Genomic DNA, 23,070 nt, shown 5'->3' on the forward strand with positions numbered 1-23,070 from the left:
TCTTTATGGATCGATTTGCCCCAAAAAGCGTCTGTTTTACTTGGAAAATTTGGAAACTATCCTCCTTCTAGTAGTTCTCACATCGAAATGAAGGTGGCGAAAGCTTGGAAAAGTTTCACTGCAAGACGCCAATCTCTCTTATCTCTACACCGATGGCAGACACGAAGTTACTGCTGCCAGCCGTTATGGAAGTTTCGGTTGCGTTCGGATCTGGGGGGGACGTGCTGTCAAATTGGCGTTGACGGCACCGTCGAAAAATATGCTCTTCCAGCATATATATACAGTTTCTTATGGGAATTTTCGGTGGAGTGAAAGGATAGTACAAAGTCCGCCATGTTTCACGCACAGTCTGACGTTTGCTTATGGATTTTCTCATAGGAGTAAAAAGTTACAGAGTCGCCGTCAACGCCAATTAGCCTACTGATCATCTTGTATGAAACTGGTTCCAAACGTAAACAAACGCTGTAGGTTTCTTATGGCTTGTTTACGTTTGGAACCAGTTATGCGAGGTAGGCGACGATTGTTCGTATTTGACAGCCACCTCCCCCCCCCTTGGTTCGGATGAAAAGCAAAAATCATGAAACTCAATCTCACCACAGTTTGTTGAGATTTGCAGCTGGTGAGTTTTGTTAGCTTGATATTCCAGGCTGCGATATCACAGCTTGCAAAATCAACCGCAGTTGTTTGTTTGTGGATTTTTCTCTACGAAAATCAAGCGTGATCTTGGGCATTGGTAAGATTTGATTTTTTGATATTTCAGTGCCAACATTTCAAAGGGGCGTAATTGCTTTTGTAAACAATGGCTTTAGCCGTCGATTTCTCGCAACTCAAAGCTCGCCCCTCCAAATTAACAATGCTACCTAGTAGAGGAAACATTCATCTACCTGTTGGTGTCATTATTTTTCAAGAGTGAGCTTTTATTCGCGAGAAATCAACGGGTAAAGCCATTGTTTACAAATGCAATTACGCCCCTTTGAAATGTTGGCACTGATTTTCCCTTCACTGCGCGGTACGATGGCCAGGTCCACCAACCGAACGAACTTCTGGTACTGTAAATGGAGCAGTTCACCGTCATAGCACTCTGGTAAATTACTAGCGTAGCTTCAGCATCGTTGACATACTTTAATATTTACAATACTATTAAAAACCATGTATAGAATACTCTTGGTCTTTGACGGATGGACGGACGTGATGAAGACCAGTTTTACGATCTTCAATAGACGAGTGCACGGATGGATTTGAGTTCACTCACTCGACAAAAAGTAACACAACAGCGGGGCCCTGTTTACTAAAAATGAACACATAGGTGTTCATTTTTAGTAAACAGGGCCCCGCTGTTGTGTCACTTTTTGGCGAGTGAGTGAACTCAAATCCATCCGTGCACTCGTCTATGGATTCGATATCTGACGGTGACATCTTCATTATGACAGCTTTAGAATTAACAGCACAACATTTGTGACATAGATGTTACAGAACTGCTTGATTTGATTTATTTGAGTTTATCCGAAGTTTCCTTAATAAAGAAACAACAACAAGTTCTAGTTTATTTGCAGCTCTTCGATGATGGAACATCTTTAGAATTACTTTTTTTTCAGCCTTTGGTCAGGTTGCATTTATTGATTAAAATTAACTTTCAGCCCTTTGATGGTGTAAAATTTTTAGAGTAATAAATATTTATATTATACACCGATATTCTCGTTTTCGTTCGAGCCGTGTTTTCAATACAAAAAAAAAGTTTAATCGCGTTTATCTCTTTAATTAAGACATGTAATTTTACATATTTGGTTCCCTAGTTTTGTACACGACTAACACTTGAAAAGGGCATATGCAAAAATGATACGCATCAATAGAAGAACATATATCTCGCGAAAGACTTGTTTGATCGAGATTGTGTCTTCGGCGAAGTTGCGGACAAGTATTGTGCGTTTCAAGAAAAAATATACACCGTTAAAAATTATTTTTTTATTTACAAAAATGAAAATCAAAATAATAAAAAAAAATTAACATTACTCAGATTGCATATATTTTTTAAATTATTTTTATATATTTATATTGTAGCTTAGATTTAGTGATAACTCCTGATAATGTGTATTTGCTGGGCAATTCATAACTAAAAAAGTTATGAATTATTGAAAAAAAAGTACTATTTTCCTAAATACTACCTCAATAGCTGTTATTGAATATCTTTGAACTGGTGTTGTTTTATTTTTTTTTATTTTTTTGACGTTTAACCGGCTCTGATTACCCAACGAATGAGACAGACAACATATAAAAAAAACTTAATGTTAAGTGAGGATTAGAAGGGGGCTGTGGTGAGGACTGGGTGCGCGAACAAGGTAGAGCTCCACCGTAGAAGACAGTGCCCGGTCCGGCGGAGAAACCCCGACGGCAGAAAAAAAAATAGAAACGTGAGGAACACACGATCAGTGCAGCCACCGACGGGGGGCTAGATTTGGTCATACAAGTGGGCTTCTTTCAGAGAGGCGATCAGCGCAGCCAACGTCGAGGGGTCGTAACCAAGCAGATTACTGACGTTCTCCGGGAGTCCATGTTGTTCGCGTAGCTTCTGGAACTCCGGGCAGACACACAGCACGTGTTCCACCGAGGCGGGGATGCTGCAGATTGAACAGACCTTGCGGAAAGGTGTCCCACAGAAATTACAGGAAATCCTAGCATGACCGGTCTGGAGTCTTGAGATGATCCGCTGGTCCTTGTACTTTTGGCTGTCCGGCCAGGAGCGTACGGTTCCCTTGATCTTCCTCAGGAAAGTGGTCTGCGACTGGAATCATTCCTGCTGCCAGGCTTCCATAATGGTATTCGCAATCCAACGCCTAACGTCGAGGAGGGGTACGTTCTTGGCGATTGGGATTCGTCGATTGAATCCAAGAAATCCATCCAGCTAGATCGCTTTGCGTCACGAATCACCTGTCTGCACGAGAGATGGCGTTCTCAGTAAAACTTCAGCGCTTCCTCCCTCCCAGGGTCGTCTAAGGCGAGACGCTTAAGCCAGCGTGAAGCTTTGCGTCGCGCTTTCACCGCACATTTGGTATCCTCGTTCCACCAACGCAACGTAGGGCTTTTCGCCAAGGTACGCTACCCGCTCTTGGGATAGGTACTGTTGCAGCTTCGTAGAGTACTTCCGTGAAGCTCGAGATGTCGTTCGGATCGCGTTGCTGAAGGAGAGCGTCGGATTTCTCCCTAAAGGCGTCCCAGTTGGCTTCCTCGTAGCGCCATCTGGGTCTCCGAGTCGTTGGAGGGGCCTTGCCTACGGAAAGCTGTATACGGATCGGGTAATGGTCACTACCTACAGGTCGTTACTGATAGTCCACTGTGTCCTGTTCGTGATACATCGACTGGCAGTGGCAATGTCGATCGCGGTGGTGTGCCGTCCATTAAAAAAGGTGGGAGCGCCGTCGTTCAGCACCACCAGGTCCTCACTCTCGAAGATGTTCGCTAGAGTAAAACCAGTGGGGTCTGGGCGGGGTGCCCCAGTCCGGATGGTGCCCATTGAAGTCGCCGACGATGAGCCGCGGTTCCGGAAGCTTGGAAATAGCTGCACTTAAGTCTCCATCTAAGTTGGCTATCCGTCCGCAGGACAGGTACGCATAGCCGATAGCCAAGTTAGCGGCGTTCTTGAGGCAAACGCCAACGATTGGTAGATCGGTTTGGAGGTCAAGAACTTAGATATTCGATAATTGTAAATTGTATTTTATAAAATACTACTTTTTTCAATAATTTATAACTTTTTTGTTTAGGAATTGACCAACAAATACACATTGTCAGTGAATAGCACTTTACCTAAACTACAATATAAATATTAAAAAAAAAAAAAATAAATAAGCAATTTCAGTAATTTTATTTTTTGTTTTGTCTATAATAAAATATTTTTTTACAGTGCATATTTTTCTAGAAAAGCACAATACTTGTTCGCAACCTCGCCGAAGACACCATCTCGATAAAAAAAAAAATCGTTCGCGAGATATATGTTTTTCTATTGATGGGTATCATTTTTGCATATGCCCTTTTCAAGTGTTAGTCGTATACGCAACTAGTGAACCAAATATGTAAAATGTCATGTTGGACAATAACAAACAACTATGCAATGTTTCAACATAATCGTAGAAGGTCGATCAATTTTTTTTTTAATCGTCATTTGAAATGGAACTGCTGACATATTTTATGTTTATCATAAAACAAAGATTTTGATCTCAGATTTAAAAAAAAAAAAATGTAGAATTTCATTGATTTTTTTCGTGAAATTGCGTTGAAAAAAGATGTACTGTATGTGCCCGAAATGGTACAAAAATGCATATTTTTTAAAACAAATCACATGAAAGGTCTGGAACACCTTCAAACATATCATAGCCAATGTTCTAAATTATCATTCACTATCTTTAAAAATAAAGGTCAATTGATAGTATTACTTCGGCTTAGCAGTCTTGATTAAAAAGCACTGTTTGCTGTGTGATGATAACACAGTAATCAACGCTTTTTAATGTGATGATAACACAGTAATCAGCACCTCTAATCAAGATTGCTAAGAACTAAAAACTGGTTGCCGACAATACTCGCTCTCACTAGAGAAGATTGGAGCTTTGTAAAAGCGTTTCAAAACAGTTTTTGACAATTCTTTCTACTGAACTTGTTAGAGCAGCTGGCAGCAAAAGATTGTAAACAAATGAATACTGCATATGTGTGCGTTCCTTAGAGAAAAAGACTATAGAAAGAAGGTCGCTGCTTAGGTTGCCGAGAATACGTAAATTCCCCTATATGTTTTTCTATTGATGCGTATCATTTTTGTATATGCCCTTTTCAAGTGTTAATCGTGTAGAAAACTAGGGAACCAAATATGTAAAATGTCATGTTGGACAATAACAAACAACTATGCAATGTTTCAACATAATCGTAGAAGGTCGATCATTTTTTTTTAAATCGTCATTTGAAATGGAACTGCTGACATATTTTATGTTTACCATAAAACAAAGGTTGGGATCTCAGATTTAAAAAAATTAAAAAAAAAGGAAGAATTTTATTGATAACACTCATTTCAGCTAAAACATTGTTTTTTTTTTTTATTTATGAAATAATTAGATGCTGTAATCATATTTTGAATTGGTAAGATACAAGAAGGGGTTGCAAAGAATGTGTTTGATATATTAAACCTGTTTATTTCACTTCATGAGAGTCACAATCAGCGATTTTTGACACACTCACTCACTCACTCACCCACTCACTCAGCGATCAGCAAATCGCTGATTGTGACTCATAGAAAGTAAAATTTACGGGTTTTATATTTCAAACGCATACTTTGTAACCTCTTCTGTAAGTAACAAGTAAAATATGTCATCATACCATCTTTTGGTTTTATTATTTCAAAAAACATTATTTTAGCTGAAATGAGTATTTGCAACCTTGGCCCGAAATGTTTCAAAAATGCATATTTTTTAAAACAAATCACACGAATGGTCTGTAACACCCTCAAACATAGCATAGCCAATGTTCTAAATTATCATTCACTATCTTTAAAAATAAAGGTCAATTGATAGTATTACTTCGGCTTAGCAGTCTTGATTAAAAAGCACTGTTTACTTAGTGATGATAACACAGTAATCAACGCTTTTTAATGTGATGATAACACAGTAATCAGCATTACTATCAATCTATCATTCCACTCGAATAACCTAGTAATAGATTACAATGTTGGTGGTAACGGCTTCCATCCACTTTTTTTCACGTTGTGAAGGTTTTGAGATAGTATATCTTTGTCAACTCTTTGAATGAGCTCAGAAATGTATGATTAAAAGTCCGATTACGTTTATCGTTTTATTTTCATTGAATAGTATAAGGCCAAAAATACTCAGTTTTGCAGTTTTGACCAGTAAAATGTCAGAAAAAGGAATGCTTTTCAGGATTTTTTTGAATGGTCACATCTCTCTTATTTTGCAGCATTTTTAATTTTGGTTAAAAGGAATCTTTGAATCATGCCTTAAACTTAAAGTACAGTAAAGAAAACCTAGCATATGGTTTTGTTTCCTTGCTATGGTTAAATGCTTCCCCTCCCCTTGGCTAGTTTTTGCACCTTGATGTTGGTGGGTGGGCTTAATTTCATGCTTTATAGTGGAGTGTTGGAGACGGTAGGTTTATGGACGGCGTTGCTGGCCCATGCCGCGATAGAATGGCGCCATGGGCAGGCGATGGGTATTACTAAGCTTCCCCTCTCTGATGAACTACTGCATGAGAAAACCAAAGATCTAGTCCAGCACTGATAGTATCACACTTGTTACTCCTTTGTTTGAGAGCCGCGTCGTAGTACGCTTATGTATAGGCACTGCCGTTGGGTGCAATACTGGCGGATTTTGCCGCAATTCAATCTTATTTTTTTTTTACGCAGATAGATTGCAAGGGAATTATACTAATGAATTATTTCAGAAAGTGTCTAACAGTGCTCCTTCGACTTGCGTGAGAAGCTTTCATTGTTGATTTCATTGAGGTATTACTCAGGGAACAATGTTAAACACCATTTTTGTACATGGTATTGTAACTAATCTTATATGTGCGTAATTTTGATTTGGGATAAGTGTTTGGGCTTGGGATTTCCACTTTGGCGTGCTTCTATTGTGATATAGTCAGTAGCGTCTCGTCCATATGTGCACCTCGTGCACTGCACAGTCTCAAATTTTCAGAAAGTAAAATTTATATTTCAAAAAATTAAGAGGCAAAAATTTAATACTGAATTGAAACAATTTTTGTCCGCCCTATTTATTGGTTTCATATGGATAGTAACTGAATTATCCACCACATCACTGGATAGTAGCTGAATTGTTTACCACATCGCTGCTCAACCTCCGTTTTACACACCACTGAAAGAAATGTACGTAAAACAGAAGCGAGGCATAGCGATCTTGTTTTCACGTACGGGCACGCTGGGATTTTACCACGTGCAGACAACACTTTTTTTGGGCTTCTATAGCGAATGAGCGACACAAAACAAGCAAGGAAAATATGCCTTCGTTCTACCAAAGCCACCGCATGCTAAGTTCTCCCAGTCTGAGCACTTATGCTTGTGCACCAGAAACGCTCGTATTTACAACCAGATCAGTTGTATATGTATTGAAGTCCCGTAAGCATAATTGCCGCTGTGTTAGTGTTTATTTTGTGCACTTCTATCTTTGCACAGTTTAAAGAGAAGAGAATAAATTGGCACGTATAGGCTAAGTCGCATTTGAGTTTCTCTCTGAATTGATTGAATCTTGAAGAGCCGTCATTCGTTGTATACCTACCTACGCGCACACATCGAATTTTTAAATTTTTAAATTTTCTCACTACCATTTTTGCATTTCATTCAGTAGCCTCAGAGCATTGATGGAATATTGTTCATAGCATAGTGCAAAATTAAATAGGAATCATGGAACAGGATATTGTTGATGACCTCCTGAAAAGACCGTTTGCCAGAAGATCCATGGAGGAATAAATGCTTATTGCGAGAATGGACGTCCCACGACCAAAGTTGGACAACTTGATGAAAACGACATGTAAAAGAAATGGTAAAATCATAACGTGGAACTTTGCCGAAAATAGACAAGTGGAAATTGTTGGTAAATTGCGCGGGAAATGGAGCATTTTGAGGAAATCAGAATTGGCGTCAACTCTACGCTACTGCTTAGGAAACGGTGAGTAACGATGACAAATATCATAAACATGAGACTTGAAAAGAAAATCAATGTTTCTATGCAGTAAGCAAAACAAACCCCCGTCGAAAGATTTGTATCCCATTTTTTTTATTATGCATCAAAATTGGCTTCTACTGTTACAGACAAAATCTAAATAAAATAGGTGCACAACTAGTGAATTTTCTCATAGCGGAAGCGTGTGAGCATTGTTGAAGCATTTTAGTCACTTCAAGGTATCACTTGGGTCGAACTACTTAATATATAATAAATAGGCATAGATCAAAACCAAAAGTACTTGAAACACTTTTAACTTTAGATAACAAGCACAAGTGCAGGTACTTAATAAAGCATGGGTTATGATTGATTAGGTGAATTGGAGATTTCAATTATTTAGTAAAGCTAATGCGATATCATAATCATCAAACGAACTTAAATAAGAAAATTCCGAAAGTCGAATAACATTAGGTAGATTAACAAAACAATTAGGATGCGGGGGGTCTGCTTAGGGAGGCAACTAACCTTTAAAGTTGTAGAATAAATCTTCCTATTTAGTCTTGAACTTCAATAAGAAAACGCAGGCAATCCAATAGCATTTAGCAAATTAACAAGGAGAGAAATAGTTTAGGTAATAAGTAAAAGTAGAGGTATGTGAGAATCGATAACTTTTAATCTGTTGTAGGTATTGTTTTCCCCTGAGTTTATTGTACTCGATAACTATATTATGCTATCAATACGCGAAATCTCTGATATATGCGGTTAAAGCATTTGAGGTAACTTATTTCTTAGTGTTCAAGTACTATTTGTAAACAGCAGTCAATGTTAATCTATGAACTAAACCCTACGTAAAATCGATCTTTCCTTATATGGTATCGATGCATGTTTAACTTTTCGTGGCTGTCGAAATCACCGCGCCTACGTCTACGGAGCTTACGCAGAAGTGATTTGCAATTCGGTAGAGCTTGTCAAAAGTGTTTTGAGCTTATGTAGTGGAATTTGTTCGGTACGGTCACGAAATCTTGAAATGATTGATACATTCTTTAAATTAACTAATTTTATACAAAGCTCAATAGTAAATAAGTAGAATATCTAGGGAGGAAACTAAAATTAATCAACTTGCCGACATAGGCTATCACATTTATTTTGGTGGCACTTTTTAAATGATAATAAGCATTTTTTTTCTCGCTTCGGTTGTCTCACACGGCTTTCGGAATTCGCGCGGTATTCGTAACTTACATAATTTAGGTATTTCGTTCGAAACGGATTTGCTTATTCAATCGGTTTACTACGCGGATGTATCTACGCGCACACGTCACAGCATTTTTTTCCATAACTATCTTGAAACAATACACACGGAATCCTGTGTTCAAGCTGCCAACATAGGCTAGTCCTTCTGCTGTATTGTCAAAGATAGAAGCCTAATTTATTCAAATGGGTCAAGTCTTGAAAACTAAGCTATCACGCAGCTCCAACTTGATACCCAATAAAAAAAACGTAATTAAATGCTTCCTTTCAACCAAAATTTAAAAGTTGCGGAAAAAAGGGTGTTCCACATCAAATTGCATCACGGAAAAAAAACGCTGTATAAAATTACCCATTGGGTATTTTCTCTTGAAAATTTGGGTAGAAGTAGTTTTGAGTGTATTGTTTACACTGTATTTTTTTCACTGTCAGTATTTCGAAAGTTGGAAAAAATGGCGTCACCCGAAAAGCAACGTCGCGAATTGATTTTGCGCAAGCACCTGGAAAATCCTCAACTCTCTCATTGGGACATCGGAAAACAACCCGAAATCGTGCAGACAACAGTGAGTTGTTAAAACGAAACTCTGAGCATCGAACGGAAAGAGAAATGCGGTCAGAATCAATGTTCTATTAGTGATCAGGATCACAAGCGTGTCGCGGAAGCGTTTAAGCGGAATCCCAATGTTTCGGTCAGGGATGTGGCCAAAAAGTTGAATCTGTCCAAGTATTTCGTTCAGAGAGCAAAGGACCGGGAGGAACTGCATACGTACAAAGTGCAGAAGGCTCCAAATTGTGATGAACGGCAAAATACGGTGGGAAAGTCACGGGCACGGAAATTGTACACCCAGATGCTGACGAAGCCTCATTGTCTCATCATGGATGATGAGACTCACGTCAAGGCGGACTTCCGGCAGCTTTCGGGGCTACTGTTCTTCACCGCCCAGCACAAGTTTGATGTTCCGGAGGAAGTAAGGAAGCAGAAACTTACCAAGTTTGCCGAGAAATACATGATTTGGCAAGCGATCTGCTCATGTGGCAAACGGAGATCTACCTCAAGGAGTGTCTACGGAAGCGTCTGCTAGTTCTGTTGAAGAAACACGAGGGCCCTACGATCTTCTGGCTGGATCTAGTTTCGTGCCACTATTCAAATGGTTGCCCTGGAGTGGTACGAAGCCAACGGGGTGGCCACTTTCGTACTCAAGGACATTATCAAGCAGGCACTACGGAAGCATCCCAAGGAGGTCAAACCTGAGGAAGACATGAAGAAAAAGTGGGTCTCCGTACAGAACAAGCTTCAGTCAGATGTTGTACAGAACCTAATGAGTGGAGTTAAGCGTAAGGTGCCCCAACAAACAATCGCCCATTGAAAAAACGGATTCTTGAGGATGTTATTCAACTGCATGCTTAATAATACTTGAACAGTATTTAATCATAACTTCTGTTCAGGATTTGTTCACACAAATGTGGAGAATTTATTCAACCACAACGTGGTGTTGTGAAGGTATGTCGAGAGGCTTTTATTCGACTTCCACGAGTTGTAACAGAGCTTATTCGATTAAATGTTCTATTATTCTGCGTTTATTGGACATCTTTGGACCTTAAACAGCAATGATGTATACGCTTGATTATCATGTGAAGTAACGTTTAAATTAGACACTTTTATACATTTATTAACCGATTGTTCAACAGCAGAAAACTTAAACCGAAAATAAAGAACCACACAGATACTAGAAAATTTATTACATACATATACATGTCCGTTGCATGGGTTTCGAACAATGTACCTTCCGATCACCACCCGCTTGCCTTGCCATCTGAGGTATCCTAAAATACATCAAATGAGCTGCTCAATATTCAATAAAAGCTTACTTGAAACTGAATACCTATCCCAAGTAATATTTTGAGTTTTATGAAATACTACAAAGCTACTATAAAACAACATTCATAAAACCCTGGTCAAGATTACTTTGCCATTGATGCATCCACCAAAACCTTATTGATGCTAGAATCTGTCTAGTTGGCCCACTCTGGAAAAGGTTCTGAAGGGTATATTTTCGAAGCTTTTCAAGATTGATTTACTGCAAAATCGTTGTACGATAAACGCATTGAGATCCATTTCCAAGCTATTTGACAACCATTTAAACCATTATCCGAGCCATTTACCCTAGCTGCTTGCTAAGTTCACTAGAAAAAACAACAATCAAGATAAAAAAGGATTCATAAATACCATCCGATCTTATCAAAATATTTAAATTAAAAACTGGTCGTATAAAAATCCTGCTGAATTTCAAAAATTATAAAATAATTCTCATGAAGTGGCCTAGTTTTAGGTGCCATATAAAATTTGATGTGAAATGTACGTGAAAACATCGGAAAACTTGAGGCCGCCCACGGAAAACATCGATGTTACTAATTATTTAACATTGAGAAAAAATATATATATTCTTCAGATCGATCATTAAGCTTAGTCGAGATTTTTGTTTCTCATGATTTTTGCATTCTTAATATTTTCTTATTGCTAAATTAACTAAAATAAAGTTATATCCGAGGAAATATAGATTAAAAATTGAAGATTGTAAAAAACAAACAAAATAATTGTAATATGGCGGAGGCATAAAGGGCCCATGCGTTAATTATGTCACGCTAAATCGAGCAAAAAATTACCCTCTCCCCCCCTATCGTGACGTTTTTCCTATACCTTTTATGAAGAAAACTTGTAGACTGAATTGTATTTATCTAAAGCCATTTTGCTTGATCCTTACCCGTTAAGATTTATGGCAGCATTTATGCTGGGTTTAGACTAGGCAAGTCAAATGATCAACTCAGTTGAATTCAATTGGCTTGAAAAGTTGAGCCTGGTTCAACTTTTTTCAATTCAAGTGAGTTGATCAAGTCAGTTGAATAGCATTGTTTACACGTTCAATTCGCGCTCAAGTCAGTTGAATTCAACTGACTTGATCAATTGACTTGCCCTGTCTAAACCCAGCTTTATGGCGGCAATGTTGCCTACAAAATGTTAAACGTCAAAGTTTGTTTATCTTTCGATAGTTGCGCTGTACGATTCAGCGTTCTTCCAGGCGATTCTCTCCCAATGGCTTGGAAGCAATTACTCAGAAAGTGTTCACAACATTTCGCATTTCGCACAGCTGTAACCTCGATCATTCCCGAAAAGATCCCCTTCTTCCGGATGGTTCTGGAAGTGTACCATCAAACGATGCAGGAATGTACGGTTGAATGAATTTTTACCAAGTGATGACCTTTCACCGAATAAAATCGCAGCTATAGTTCGGAAACTAACTAGTGTCCGCTAAATGACAGTTTCAGTGGTTTGCTGTCGGTACTGACGCAAGTTATTCCGATCTTCATCTATTCGCAAGGTCTGGAGAAGGCTGGTCTGTTACTGAAATCGACTTCCCTTCGGTCGTTAACATCGCTTGATTTTTCATCCAACTTCGTTTATTCTTCGAGATATCCTTGTCATAAATTTGGTTTTTATTCACTATGAGGATCCATCCTTAAAGTTCAATTTGTAATCAGAGGAGATTTTATGATACACTTTTAAAAGCCTAAAAGGCAACAATATATGCATTTTACTCTCATTTAAAACCGAATGGTTTTATGATTGATTTTATAATGATAGAACAGGTTTATAGAGTATTTTATCAAGACATTAATAAAAAATTGCTAATGAAGTTTATAATTGATTTATAGAACAGTTTTATGGTGGGATTGAGAACTACTTTAAATTTAATTTTAAAACAAGACAGTTTTTGACTTATCGCCCGACTGTAAAAGGTTTTTAAAACAGCGAAAAGGGGAACTACTAAGCAGCAACGTTTTACACTGTGAAATGCTGTGTTTAAACTAAATGGATTATGCATTGCCATTATAAAACCATCATAAATCAGAGTGGATGCCAAATGATTGCTGAATTGTTACTTGGGATAATCACTTCCGATCGTCCCAACCAATTCTACCTCTTCATCTCTCCAATTTTCAAGGAAAGGATGCTGGGTTATTAGTTAAACTAAATCAATAAATTTGTTGTCGTGAGTGGTGTGATCGACGATTACGATTTAGAACACAAATAAAAAAGAGTTGCGCTTGGGATTGAACTCGCGATCTTCTACTTGGTAGCCACTACTCTACAGATTTCGTTCTGTTGTTAGACTGAACCAGTGTTGTGGAATAATGAATCTAATACTCGTTTATAAAGCATTTACAAAGCATGCAATTAAAACATGGACGCATAGTAGTAAAAGAGCTATTTTAGTTAAGAGTTAGTGTATGTGCAAATTACACTTATTCAGTTTATTATTAGATCAAACTTCTGGTTCTGAATCAGGAAGACAGTCAACGTTTATAAAGCTTTTAAAAAGTAAATTAACCATATCACAGCAAACAGTGAAATAAAGGCGCATCTATCAATCTCAATGAGCTTTTTTCAGCACATAATTCGACATCCTGTTTTATTCAGCATTGTAAACTGTTTACAGCATTTATTCAATATACATGCTTATTTGTGTCTTTAAATTGCTTGTTGGTGCGAGCGTACGGTTATGGCATTGAAGTTGAAAGAAATAAATAGGGAAAATTGATGTCATGTCGGCTTAAATGCCACTAATTTGGGTCCATACATAAATTCAGCAATCGACTAAATTTTCAATAGCGACCAAAAATATCCATTAGTACCGTCCCAATGACGCGTTCATCTATATAAAATTGATAAATAGTAGATGTTTAGTGATGGGCCCAATCTTAGATCCATAGGCCAACATTAGAGCCATTTACTAATGGGTTATATTTTATTGGCTGAAAGTTTGAAAAGGATCGGTCAGCTATAGCCACCAAATTTTAGTTTTCGTTATCAGCAAAACGGTTTGCTGGATCATGATCAGCAACAAAAAAGCTTTGCTGAAAAACAGCAAACGACATTTTTACCGAAAAATTCAGCTAACATAACAGTTTGCTGGACACCCAGTAAAGAGCTGTCAATCTGTTAGCGTCACAGTCGCAAGTATTTGCATTCGTACGATTCGCAAACTAATGAGGAGGAGGAGATAAACAAAACTATAAGAGCACTGGTTATAATAAATTTTAATAAAGTATGCATGGGAAAGATCCTGGCGATTTTCTATTTATTATTTGTTTAATAGAAGCTGCCAGCCAGTGAAAATAAATTCGATTTTCTGAATTTATTCAGCAAAATTCTGTGAGCTGTCAGAATTTTATACTGCTGAAAAATCAGTGAAGAAATATTACTGATTATTAGTAAAATGTTGTCATTTTGACAGAAGTTGGAATTGTTGGAAAATTCAGCAGCATTATTTTGTTGGAAGTTTGCTGATCTTTCATCAAGTCTAAGATCAGCAAAAAATTTCTGCGTTTCAGCGATTTAAATTTGGTGTGTAGGTAATTTTCTACAGCGTTTCTTCCGTGATGCAATTTGATGTGGGACATCCTTTAAGAGAAGTGTGACCATTTAAAAAAAGCAATATTTTTTTTTTTGAAATAAAGTATATTTTTATAAACAGACAAATATCTTAAATAGGTTTTGTGAAAAATGTAATTCACTTCTTTATGCCAAATATCCACTCAATTGTAAATGAAGCCTAAATAGGCTAAATGTTGTCAAAATGATTTCCATCGAAATATAGAAGATAGTTTTGAATGGACCTACTGAATTATTTTTTGAAACAATTTTTTCCATGACCAATTTTTGGTGTGAACATTCTTGAGTTCTAACGATTCTGTTTAATTGTTATGTGAAAGTCATCATCTGATGATAACTAACCCCTATGTAAGCATACGTAATTGATGTCATTACAAATAACACTACATTCCAGTGTCTAGCGAATCAACGTTCACCTTCACAGATCAACAGCGCTACCCGGGTAGAGGAGAATATCAAAACCAGAGCAAAATAATATCAAATTTTACTATCAATATATTATTATATTTTCATTAAGTTGTACGCTATAACAAATTAATAACTTATTCTGCCATCAAAGCATGATTTTCTATCATTATGGTATTTTGGTACCATGAATTCAAGAGCTATTTTTTTTCTCCTCGCAGGTTATGCATTCCACTTCTGATCTACATACATTTCCTAGCATGTCAAGCGATTCTTTTAAGTACGCAACTAAACCTGATGATGGCTGGTGTTCCATCTAGTTACACGTGAATTCCCGAGGAGGTGATTGATAGCGTTGCTTTATATTTTCTTTAACACAAGCGTGTTCCCCTGAGCGCAGCAAAAATCCACCCTTTCTTCATCACATAAAGCTGAACCCTATTGTTCAGGTATGCCTGGGATATATTTCAGCGTTCAAGTATAGCAAATTTTCCACTCCAGTTCGATTCTGATTTCCATTCATTGAGAGATTAGTTACTAAAATTGTAGCTTCATTTGTCATTCAAACAACTCACCGGCTATTTCGTATAGAACTGGTTATTCTTTCCCCTTGCTGGCAGCGAATCGGGATCGCACACGATGTTCAGCTTCAATTTCTAAGATAATTCAGCGTCAGCGTAAGGCAAACAAAAAATCACTTCACATTGGGTGCTATTTCGTCAAGAATCCACATCCGCTCAACGAAGAGAAACGTCCAAAAAATAATCCAAATTCACACTTGCACGCTAATTGAATTAATAAGATCGCGGAAGAACAGATCACTCCGAGCGAGCACACGAGGATGAGCAAGAACCTAGTCAACGACGATGTGAACGGTGCGCGCGCTCGTTCAAGAATAATTCCTCCAGTCGGGAATAAGAATATCTCCTCACGGAGACGTTACCTAATCAAGGCTTCTGAACATCACTCAGGTGAGAATTGAGAACATCACTTTGATTTCTTGTTTGGTTCTCGCTCATTCGCTCCCCCCTACCCGCACGCGGTTGCTGTTCTTGATTGTTGTGATCCGCATTCCTTGTTGCCGGCTAAGGAGAAGAGTTTACTTCTATGAAAGCATAGAAGCGTGCATATTCTAGGCTGCGAGCGGTTGCCGGTCGATCTATGATTCGCGGGATGCGCACGAGCCTTGGGGATTCCGTTGTAGGTATGCCTGTATGCCGATGACATCGAGTGGTCTCCGTACCTGATGATTACACATGAACCGATGGTGATGGTGATGATGATATTTATTGTGATTATTGTTTTTTTTTTTTTTTTTAGCTGCCGTTGGTCTGCCGAGGTGGTCCGCGAGTGGATTGGAATCGAACGTTGTTATTCACGATCGTAATTGTTGCACGTGTCTGAGAATTGCATTTCGAATAATAGACATTTGCCATAGTTCAAGTGATGCTGTTGAACTTGTAACACCTGATATTGAAGTATACTGGGATGATAGTTAAAGGGTGACACATTAAATCGTGTATCGTGATCAGAACCAGTATTTTAATTACGCTAAACAGGTTTGACCTAGGATATAATTTTTGGAGGAGTTCCATGATATGAAAATGAAAGCATTTTCGAAGCCCTGATGCGCAGTTAGCAAAGATGCGGTATGATGGAGGCAGTGGATTAGATTCCCGGTCTGGGCATGTAATTTTTTGGGTTGGAAAGCTACTCTTCTTCCCCCTGGGCAGAGTATCATTGTGCCTTAAATACAATATGCGAATGCCAAAATAGTCAAGGCTTAGAAACTTCTCGATTAACAACTGTGGATGTGCAGAAAGAACACTATGTGGTGGGTAGGTACAACTTTAGCCAAGTTGTAACACGATCGCAATTTCAATTGTTTGTTGGGGCAATGTTGGCTTTATTTCTGATATGGACAATGAAAGCATCTTACTTCCAGTCGTTGGGGAAAATGAAACACTGCATGCGTTTTTGACAAAATTGCAAATTTAGGACTTAATAAAATTAACCATATTAAAAAACAACAAAATTGTTGTTTAGACCTTTTACTAATAAAAATTCATTAAGATTTATGTGTGACTGAATCATTATCTCCCATATGGAAAAATAAAGCGTTTCACATAGCAGAGTTATTCAAAACATCCGGTTTGGTGCAACAAAGAAACAAAGTAATTAAAAAATCTAAAATAAAAGGCACACACATTTTATAAAAAGCATAATAGTCAGTTAAACTCGGTCTTGAATATGACCTTTGAGGAGTATAATTTAAAAACCGGACATGAAATAAAATCTTGTCCTAGGAACTTCTTCGATTACGTGAAACCCAAATTTAAATCTAGTGTAGTGTAGGTGAAAACTTAGAAGATACATGCAATCGCGAGCAGTGGGTTACTACGAGAAGAAGGAAAAGATATTAAAACTTATGATTATATGAAAACTAAGCATTCTCAGTTTTAACATATACAAAAGCTTATTTAAAAGAAGGAGAAAAAGAAATTATTTGTGATTTTACAGAGAATTATTCATTTGTATTTCAGGAGGCCAGTAAAATGCAGAAATAAAATATCAATTCGGTTTCAATTCGTTTTATTGTAATGGTAAATTCAATAAAAAAACATAAAATAGTCTCTGTGGTCCACGTCTTCGATGTCACTGACATTTCCAGCCAGAGAACCTCGAAAATCCGACTTGTTGAATGTGACTGCTTCTTCCGCTGCTGAGAGAAATGATTCGCCAAAGCGGTCTCGCGCTTCAAATGCTTCATTGTTCTTTTTCAAAAGCCGCATTTGACAAGTTAAGCATTCCACAAGATTGTTGAATGTTTCTCTTATGAAGATGATTTCATTGTGGTACCCCTTAATAAACAACTACCATAAACGTACCATATCCCGGATGGGTAAACTATCCCACAAATGGTTTGGATGATACCCCGAACACTTCGTTAAGGTCTCTTTTATGGTTATTTTTATTAAAAGAGCCTGCATTGACGTTGTGAGCCACGGTAAAGTTCTGACGAATTTGCCTCAATCGCGGCAGCTCTTTGGCTGTGAAAAGCTACACCAAGTGCGCTGGAGGTCCTTCGTTCACCAGGCTTTCGTGGAAACAAGGGTCTGCATACCAAAATTTAGATTCAAGTTCCAGCAAACTGAATTGCTGAATTGGTTCCAGCAAAACCACATTTCACCGACCATCCAGTATTCTGAAATGTTTTGCTGGATACTCAGTAAATTGTATTCGATCTGTCAAATGAAATGCCAGTTCTAGAAAATTCCAATTCACTCGTCGTATGATTGGTTACCAACTAAAATATTCGCAACTAATTTGCTTAATTCTAGCAAGTTTTGCTCTTGGAAATGATGTTTAGTGTACCACCAACAAGTAAGTGCAACATTTTTCAAGTTTATTTGTTTGGCAATTTTTGGATGACGAACGAGATCTGGATGACATCGTTGAGTCGTTCAACTCTGAGATACGTCGTGTTATCGAAGCTCACGTGCCACTTCAGCGTCCTACTCTGAAATCTCCATGGACAAACAATCGGCTTCGTAGATTGAAGCGCTGTCGACGTACTGCTCTTCGGAAATTCAAACGTAATCGATCACAACACCTGAAACGTCGTTTTGTTCTGGCCAGCAATAAATACACTAGCTTTAACCGCGAAATGTATGCTCGTTATATAGACCGTACGCAGAGAAATCTACGCCTGCATCCCAAACGTTTCTGGTCATTTGTTCGGTCGAAGCGTAAGGAAAATGGGTTACCTTCGTCTATGTATCTCGGTGCCCGCTCTGCTAGCACAGATGCCCACAAGTGTGAGCTGTTTGCTGATCACTTCAAGAGTGCCTTCTCGGACATGTCGATTTCGTCCTCGCATCTAAATGCAGCCATCCATGACACACCATCAGATAGGCTCGACTTTGGAATTTTCCAAATCACTGAGGAGCACGTACAAAAAGCGATACGTAAACTTAAACATTCTGCGTCATACGGTTCGGATGGTATTCCTGCATGCATTCTTAAGAATTGCTCAAGTGTCTTATTGATGCCGCTAGTGAAATTGTTTAATATTTCATTACAGCGAATGACATTCCCATCCGCGTGGAAGACTTCGGTCATGATTCCTATTCACAAAAAGGGGGACAAGTGTGATATTTCCAATTACCGCGGGATAACGTCGTTGAATGCTTGCTCCAAACTCTTTGAGATAATCGTGAACGATGCCTTGTTCGAAGCTAGCAAGAATTACATCTCTAGTGCCCAGCATGGATTTTTTCCAAAAAGATCTGTGACAACGAACCTCACTCAATTCACTTCATTGTGCATTCGATCGATGGACGCTGGCATGCAAGTAGATGCTATATACACTGATTTCAAAGCTGCATTCGACCGAGTGAACCATGCTATTCTGCTTCGAAAACTCGAGAAATTTGGAGTATCCGTCGCCTTTGTTCGTTGGTTCGAATCATACCTGTCAGGACGGTCTATGAAAGTTAAATTAGGCTCCTCACATTCAACCGCCTTCCCGATTGTATCCGGAGTTCCACAAGGGAGCAACCTAGGCCCCCTATTGTTTTCGCTTTTCATTAATGATGCATCGTTTGTTTTACCATCTGGAAATCGTGTTTTCTACGCCGATGATGTTAAGATTTACATGGTAATCACATGCATCGAGGACTGTGCCTACCTGCAGAGTTTGTTGGAGTCATTTGAGGATTGGAGCAAACGGAACTTACTGGAACTGTGTGTAACGAAATGCAACACTATTTCGTTTTCCAGAAAACGTCATCCGATCATCTTCCACTATCGTCTTGCTGGTCATGATCTAGAACGGCTGAATCAGGTTAGAGACCTTGGTGTGATATTGGACTCTGAACTTAACCTCCGGACACATTATGCTGATGTGATTTCAAAAGCGAATAGGCAGCTTGGATTTATCTTTAAACTTGCCGATGGATTCCGTGACCCTCTGTGTCTGAAATCACTGTACTGCGCCTTGGTTCGCTCGATCCTTGAATCTGCTGTTATAGTCTGGTGTCCGTACAGCAGTATATGGGTTGACCGTATAGAATCGGTTCAAAGAAAATTTGTGCGCCTAGCTCTTCGTTATCTACCTTGGCGTGAACATCTAAATCTACCTCCCTACGAACATCGATGCATGCTGTTAGGAATTGAAACACTGAAGAAACGAAGGTCTGACATGCAAGCGGTTTTTGTCGCCAAAGTATTAACTAGTGAGGTGGATGCACCTGCCATTCTTGCCGATATCAACGTTTATGTACCTGAACGCCCCCTTCGTCGGCGTAACTTCCTGCATTTGGCATCCCGCAACAGTCGATACGGGCAACACGACCCAATACGGTTCATGGCCTCTCGCTTCAATGATGTATCTGAGCTTTTCGACTTTGAAGCTTCTGCAGCTACTTTTCAACGCCGCCTAAGTAATCGATTGTAAAGCTGTTATGTGCATGGATTGATTATGAGCAGGTGAGTGACTGTCCATCCCCTGATGACTGTATGAATTGTGCTACCTGTTTTCATTTTTGTTTCCGGTTGCTTTCGACCCTTCCACGAGGACTTGACAATCAATGACGATGCTGCACTGTTGCTGACACACTTTTATGACACTGACCGCATTTTAACGTTTTTAATTTACACTGTAGTAATTATTGTATTTTGCATTGTTTTTGCTGTGAACTGTGTAATTGTTAATGTTTAGTTTCTGTTTCTATGTACTTAATTTAAGAAAAGAAACAGGGTTTTTATGCCAATTTGAGTTCACCATGACTCAATTTGGCTTTTCCCTGTCCAACTTCATTAAGACAACCTTGTCAGATGGAGGAATACAAATAAACAAATAAACAAATAAAAATCCATGCCGAATTCAAGAAAAAAATATCGTTTTTTTCCCTATGTTTGCAGCTTGAATCAAAACCGCAAGATGACAGGATCAGAGACACGTTTGTCTGCTTTACTATAGAAATTAATCAAAAAATGCGTGTACCATGTACCAGTATGATACCATGTATGATTAGCTTTGAATAAATAAAGATAGAATGATTTCGTGACATCCAATGAATTCCAAACTAAAATTTTCCATTCCCTCCAACTGTAAATTAATTGCTGCTTCTATTTGCTGAAGCATCAGCAAAATTTTGCTGGGTTTTCAGCGATGTGCTGTCACTTAATTGACAGATCATTTTACTGGTCATCCAGCAACAATATTTTGCTGGAAGGATTACTGAACTTCCAGCTCGGCAAAATCCAGCAAAATGTTGCTGGTTTACGGCAATAAAAATTGGGTGTGTGAAGCAAAATTGGCATTAACCCACATCATCCATGCAACATGCACTGCTTGTCAATGATCCCCGTGCGTTTGACGTTACTTTTCAGCTAATGGTCCAACAGATCTTTTGGATGCAGCACCAGCTCTATCCCGTTCCTTGGGTTCTAAAAGAGTGTCCTTCACCACCTTATGGACTGCCTTGTTATTTACGGAAATAGAGTGAAGTGGTTTCGGATACACCAGGAGGAAATAAACCGAGAAAAATAGCGATTTAAGGAAAAACGAAATTGAACTTTATTGAAACGTGTTTTACTTTTGTTTACTCTGAGCGAATGAAGTAGTAGAAAAACGCACAGGGGCGTACCAAAGGTAGGGGCAACTAGTACACTGTGGTTACACTCTTAACACCCCTGCTTAACCACGGTAGTCTCCAGTCCCAGCCTGGTGCGGAGTCCTCTGAAGGCGGTGACCGAAAGACCCTTTGTCATGATGTCTGCTTCTTGCTCTGAAGAACGCACGAACTTGATGATGATGACACCCTGCTGCACAAGATCACGTAGGAAATGAAATTCGGTGTCCACGTGCTTGAGTCGACCATAGTCCTTCGAATCCTCAGCAATGCGAATGGTGGACTGATTGTCCTCAAAAACTGGAATGGGACCCTCGATTGAACATCCAAGATCTCCAAGCATCCTCTTCATCCAAACGACCTGACACGTGGCCGTACACAACGCTGCCAGTTCTGCTTCGGTGGACGATAAGGCGACCGTTTGCTGCTTGCGTGTAAGCCAGCTCACGGTGCATCCGTATACCTTGCAAACACATCCCGTTACAGATCGCCGGTCCAGGTTGTTGTTGGCCCAATCTGCATCGGAGAAAACTTCCAATAACTGCACGTTTGGCTGCTTCCGATAAACCAATCCAACATCCAGCGTGCCTTGGACGTACCGCAACATCTGCTTCAAATAGGTCCAGTGTTCATCGTTGGGACACGACTGGAATTGGCTGAAATAGTTGATGGCAGCCGACAGATCCGGTCGAGTAGTGAGTGAAGCGTACATCAGACAGCCAACCAACTCCCGGTACGGCTTGTCTGTTCGCTGACTCTCGTCTCCCTTAGTCAACTTCAAGCGATGCTCGATCGGCGTCGACCTCGGCTTGGATTCGCTCATCCCAAAACGCTTGAGCAAACCCTCCAAATAGTCCCGTTGACTGATCTTCAGTACACCAGCTGCACGGTCCCTGTCGATCCTCATGCCTAAGAACTGCTTGACCTCACCAGAATCCGTCATCTCGAACTGCTCGGACAATTTCCGCTTGATCAACTGCAGAAGCTTCAGCGACGGACTCACGATCAAGATGTCGTCGACATACAGCACTAGAATGACTTGCTCCTTCCCAGATCCGAAAGTGTAAAGGCATTGATCGTTGGCACTGCGAACGAAACCCAACTGCTCGACGAAACGATGAAACTTCTCATTCCATGCCCGCGACGCTTGTTTCAGGCCATACAGTGCCCTGTTCAGCCGACAAACGAGTCCACTCCCCTGCTCAAACCCGTCCGGTTGAGCCATAAAGATTTCCTCCTTCAGCTCGCCGTTCAAAAACGCGGTCTTTACATCCATCTGATGGATATGCATTCCGCTTTGGTTCGCCAACGCCAGAACTGTTCGCAAAGTGTCCATCTTCGCCACAGGAGAGTAGCTCCCCATAATCAAAACCTCGCTTCTGGCTGAAACCTCTAGCGACCAGTCTTGCTTTGTACTTCGGGCAGCCGCCAGATTCGCCGTGCTTTACACGGAATACCCACTTGCATGAGATCACCGAACGTCCTTCCGGTTTCTCAACAAGCGTCCAGGTGTTGTTCCGCTTCAGCGAGTTCAGCTCATCTTCTATCGCAGCTTTCCAATCCTTCCAGTCATCGCGTTTTCGCAGCTCAGCGATGGTCCCTGGAATCTCATCAACGTAGTTTACCGCACTCAACGCAAAACTTGCGTATCCCATCTCAAAATCCT

The 23,070-nt window shown here is 39.4% G+C and overlaps 2 protein-coding genes across 3 annotated transcripts in view; one reads left to right on the forward strand and one right to left on the reverse strand.

The window, feature by feature from the left end:
* Positions 1-15,633, reverse strand: part of LOC135705101 (phospholipase B1, membrane-associated) — a 67,322-nt gene extending 51,689 nt beyond the window's left edge. For both annotated transcript variants that reach the window (XM_065226778.1, XM_065226705.1), the window contains exon 1: positions 15,342-15,633. The gene's annotated coding sequence lies outside the window, so the exon portion shown is untranslated. The remainder of the gene's footprint in view (positions 1-15,341) is intronic.
* The window catches only part of LOC135705241 (HMG box-containing protein 4), a 153,662-nt gene that overhangs the window by 109,986 nt on the left and 20,606 nt on the right, over positions 1-23,070 (forward strand). The window lies entirely within an intron of this gene.

Source organism: Ochlerotatus camptorhynchus, unplaced genomic scaffold, assembly GCF_037179485.1.
Source record: "Ochlerotatus camptorhynchus isolate MF236.1 unplaced genomic scaffold, CSIRO-AGI_Acam_v1.1 ptg000002l, whole genome shotgun sequence".
Classification (NCBI taxonomy): Eukaryota; Metazoa; Arthropoda; class Insecta; order Diptera; family Culicidae; genus Ochlerotatus; species Ochlerotatus camptorhynchus.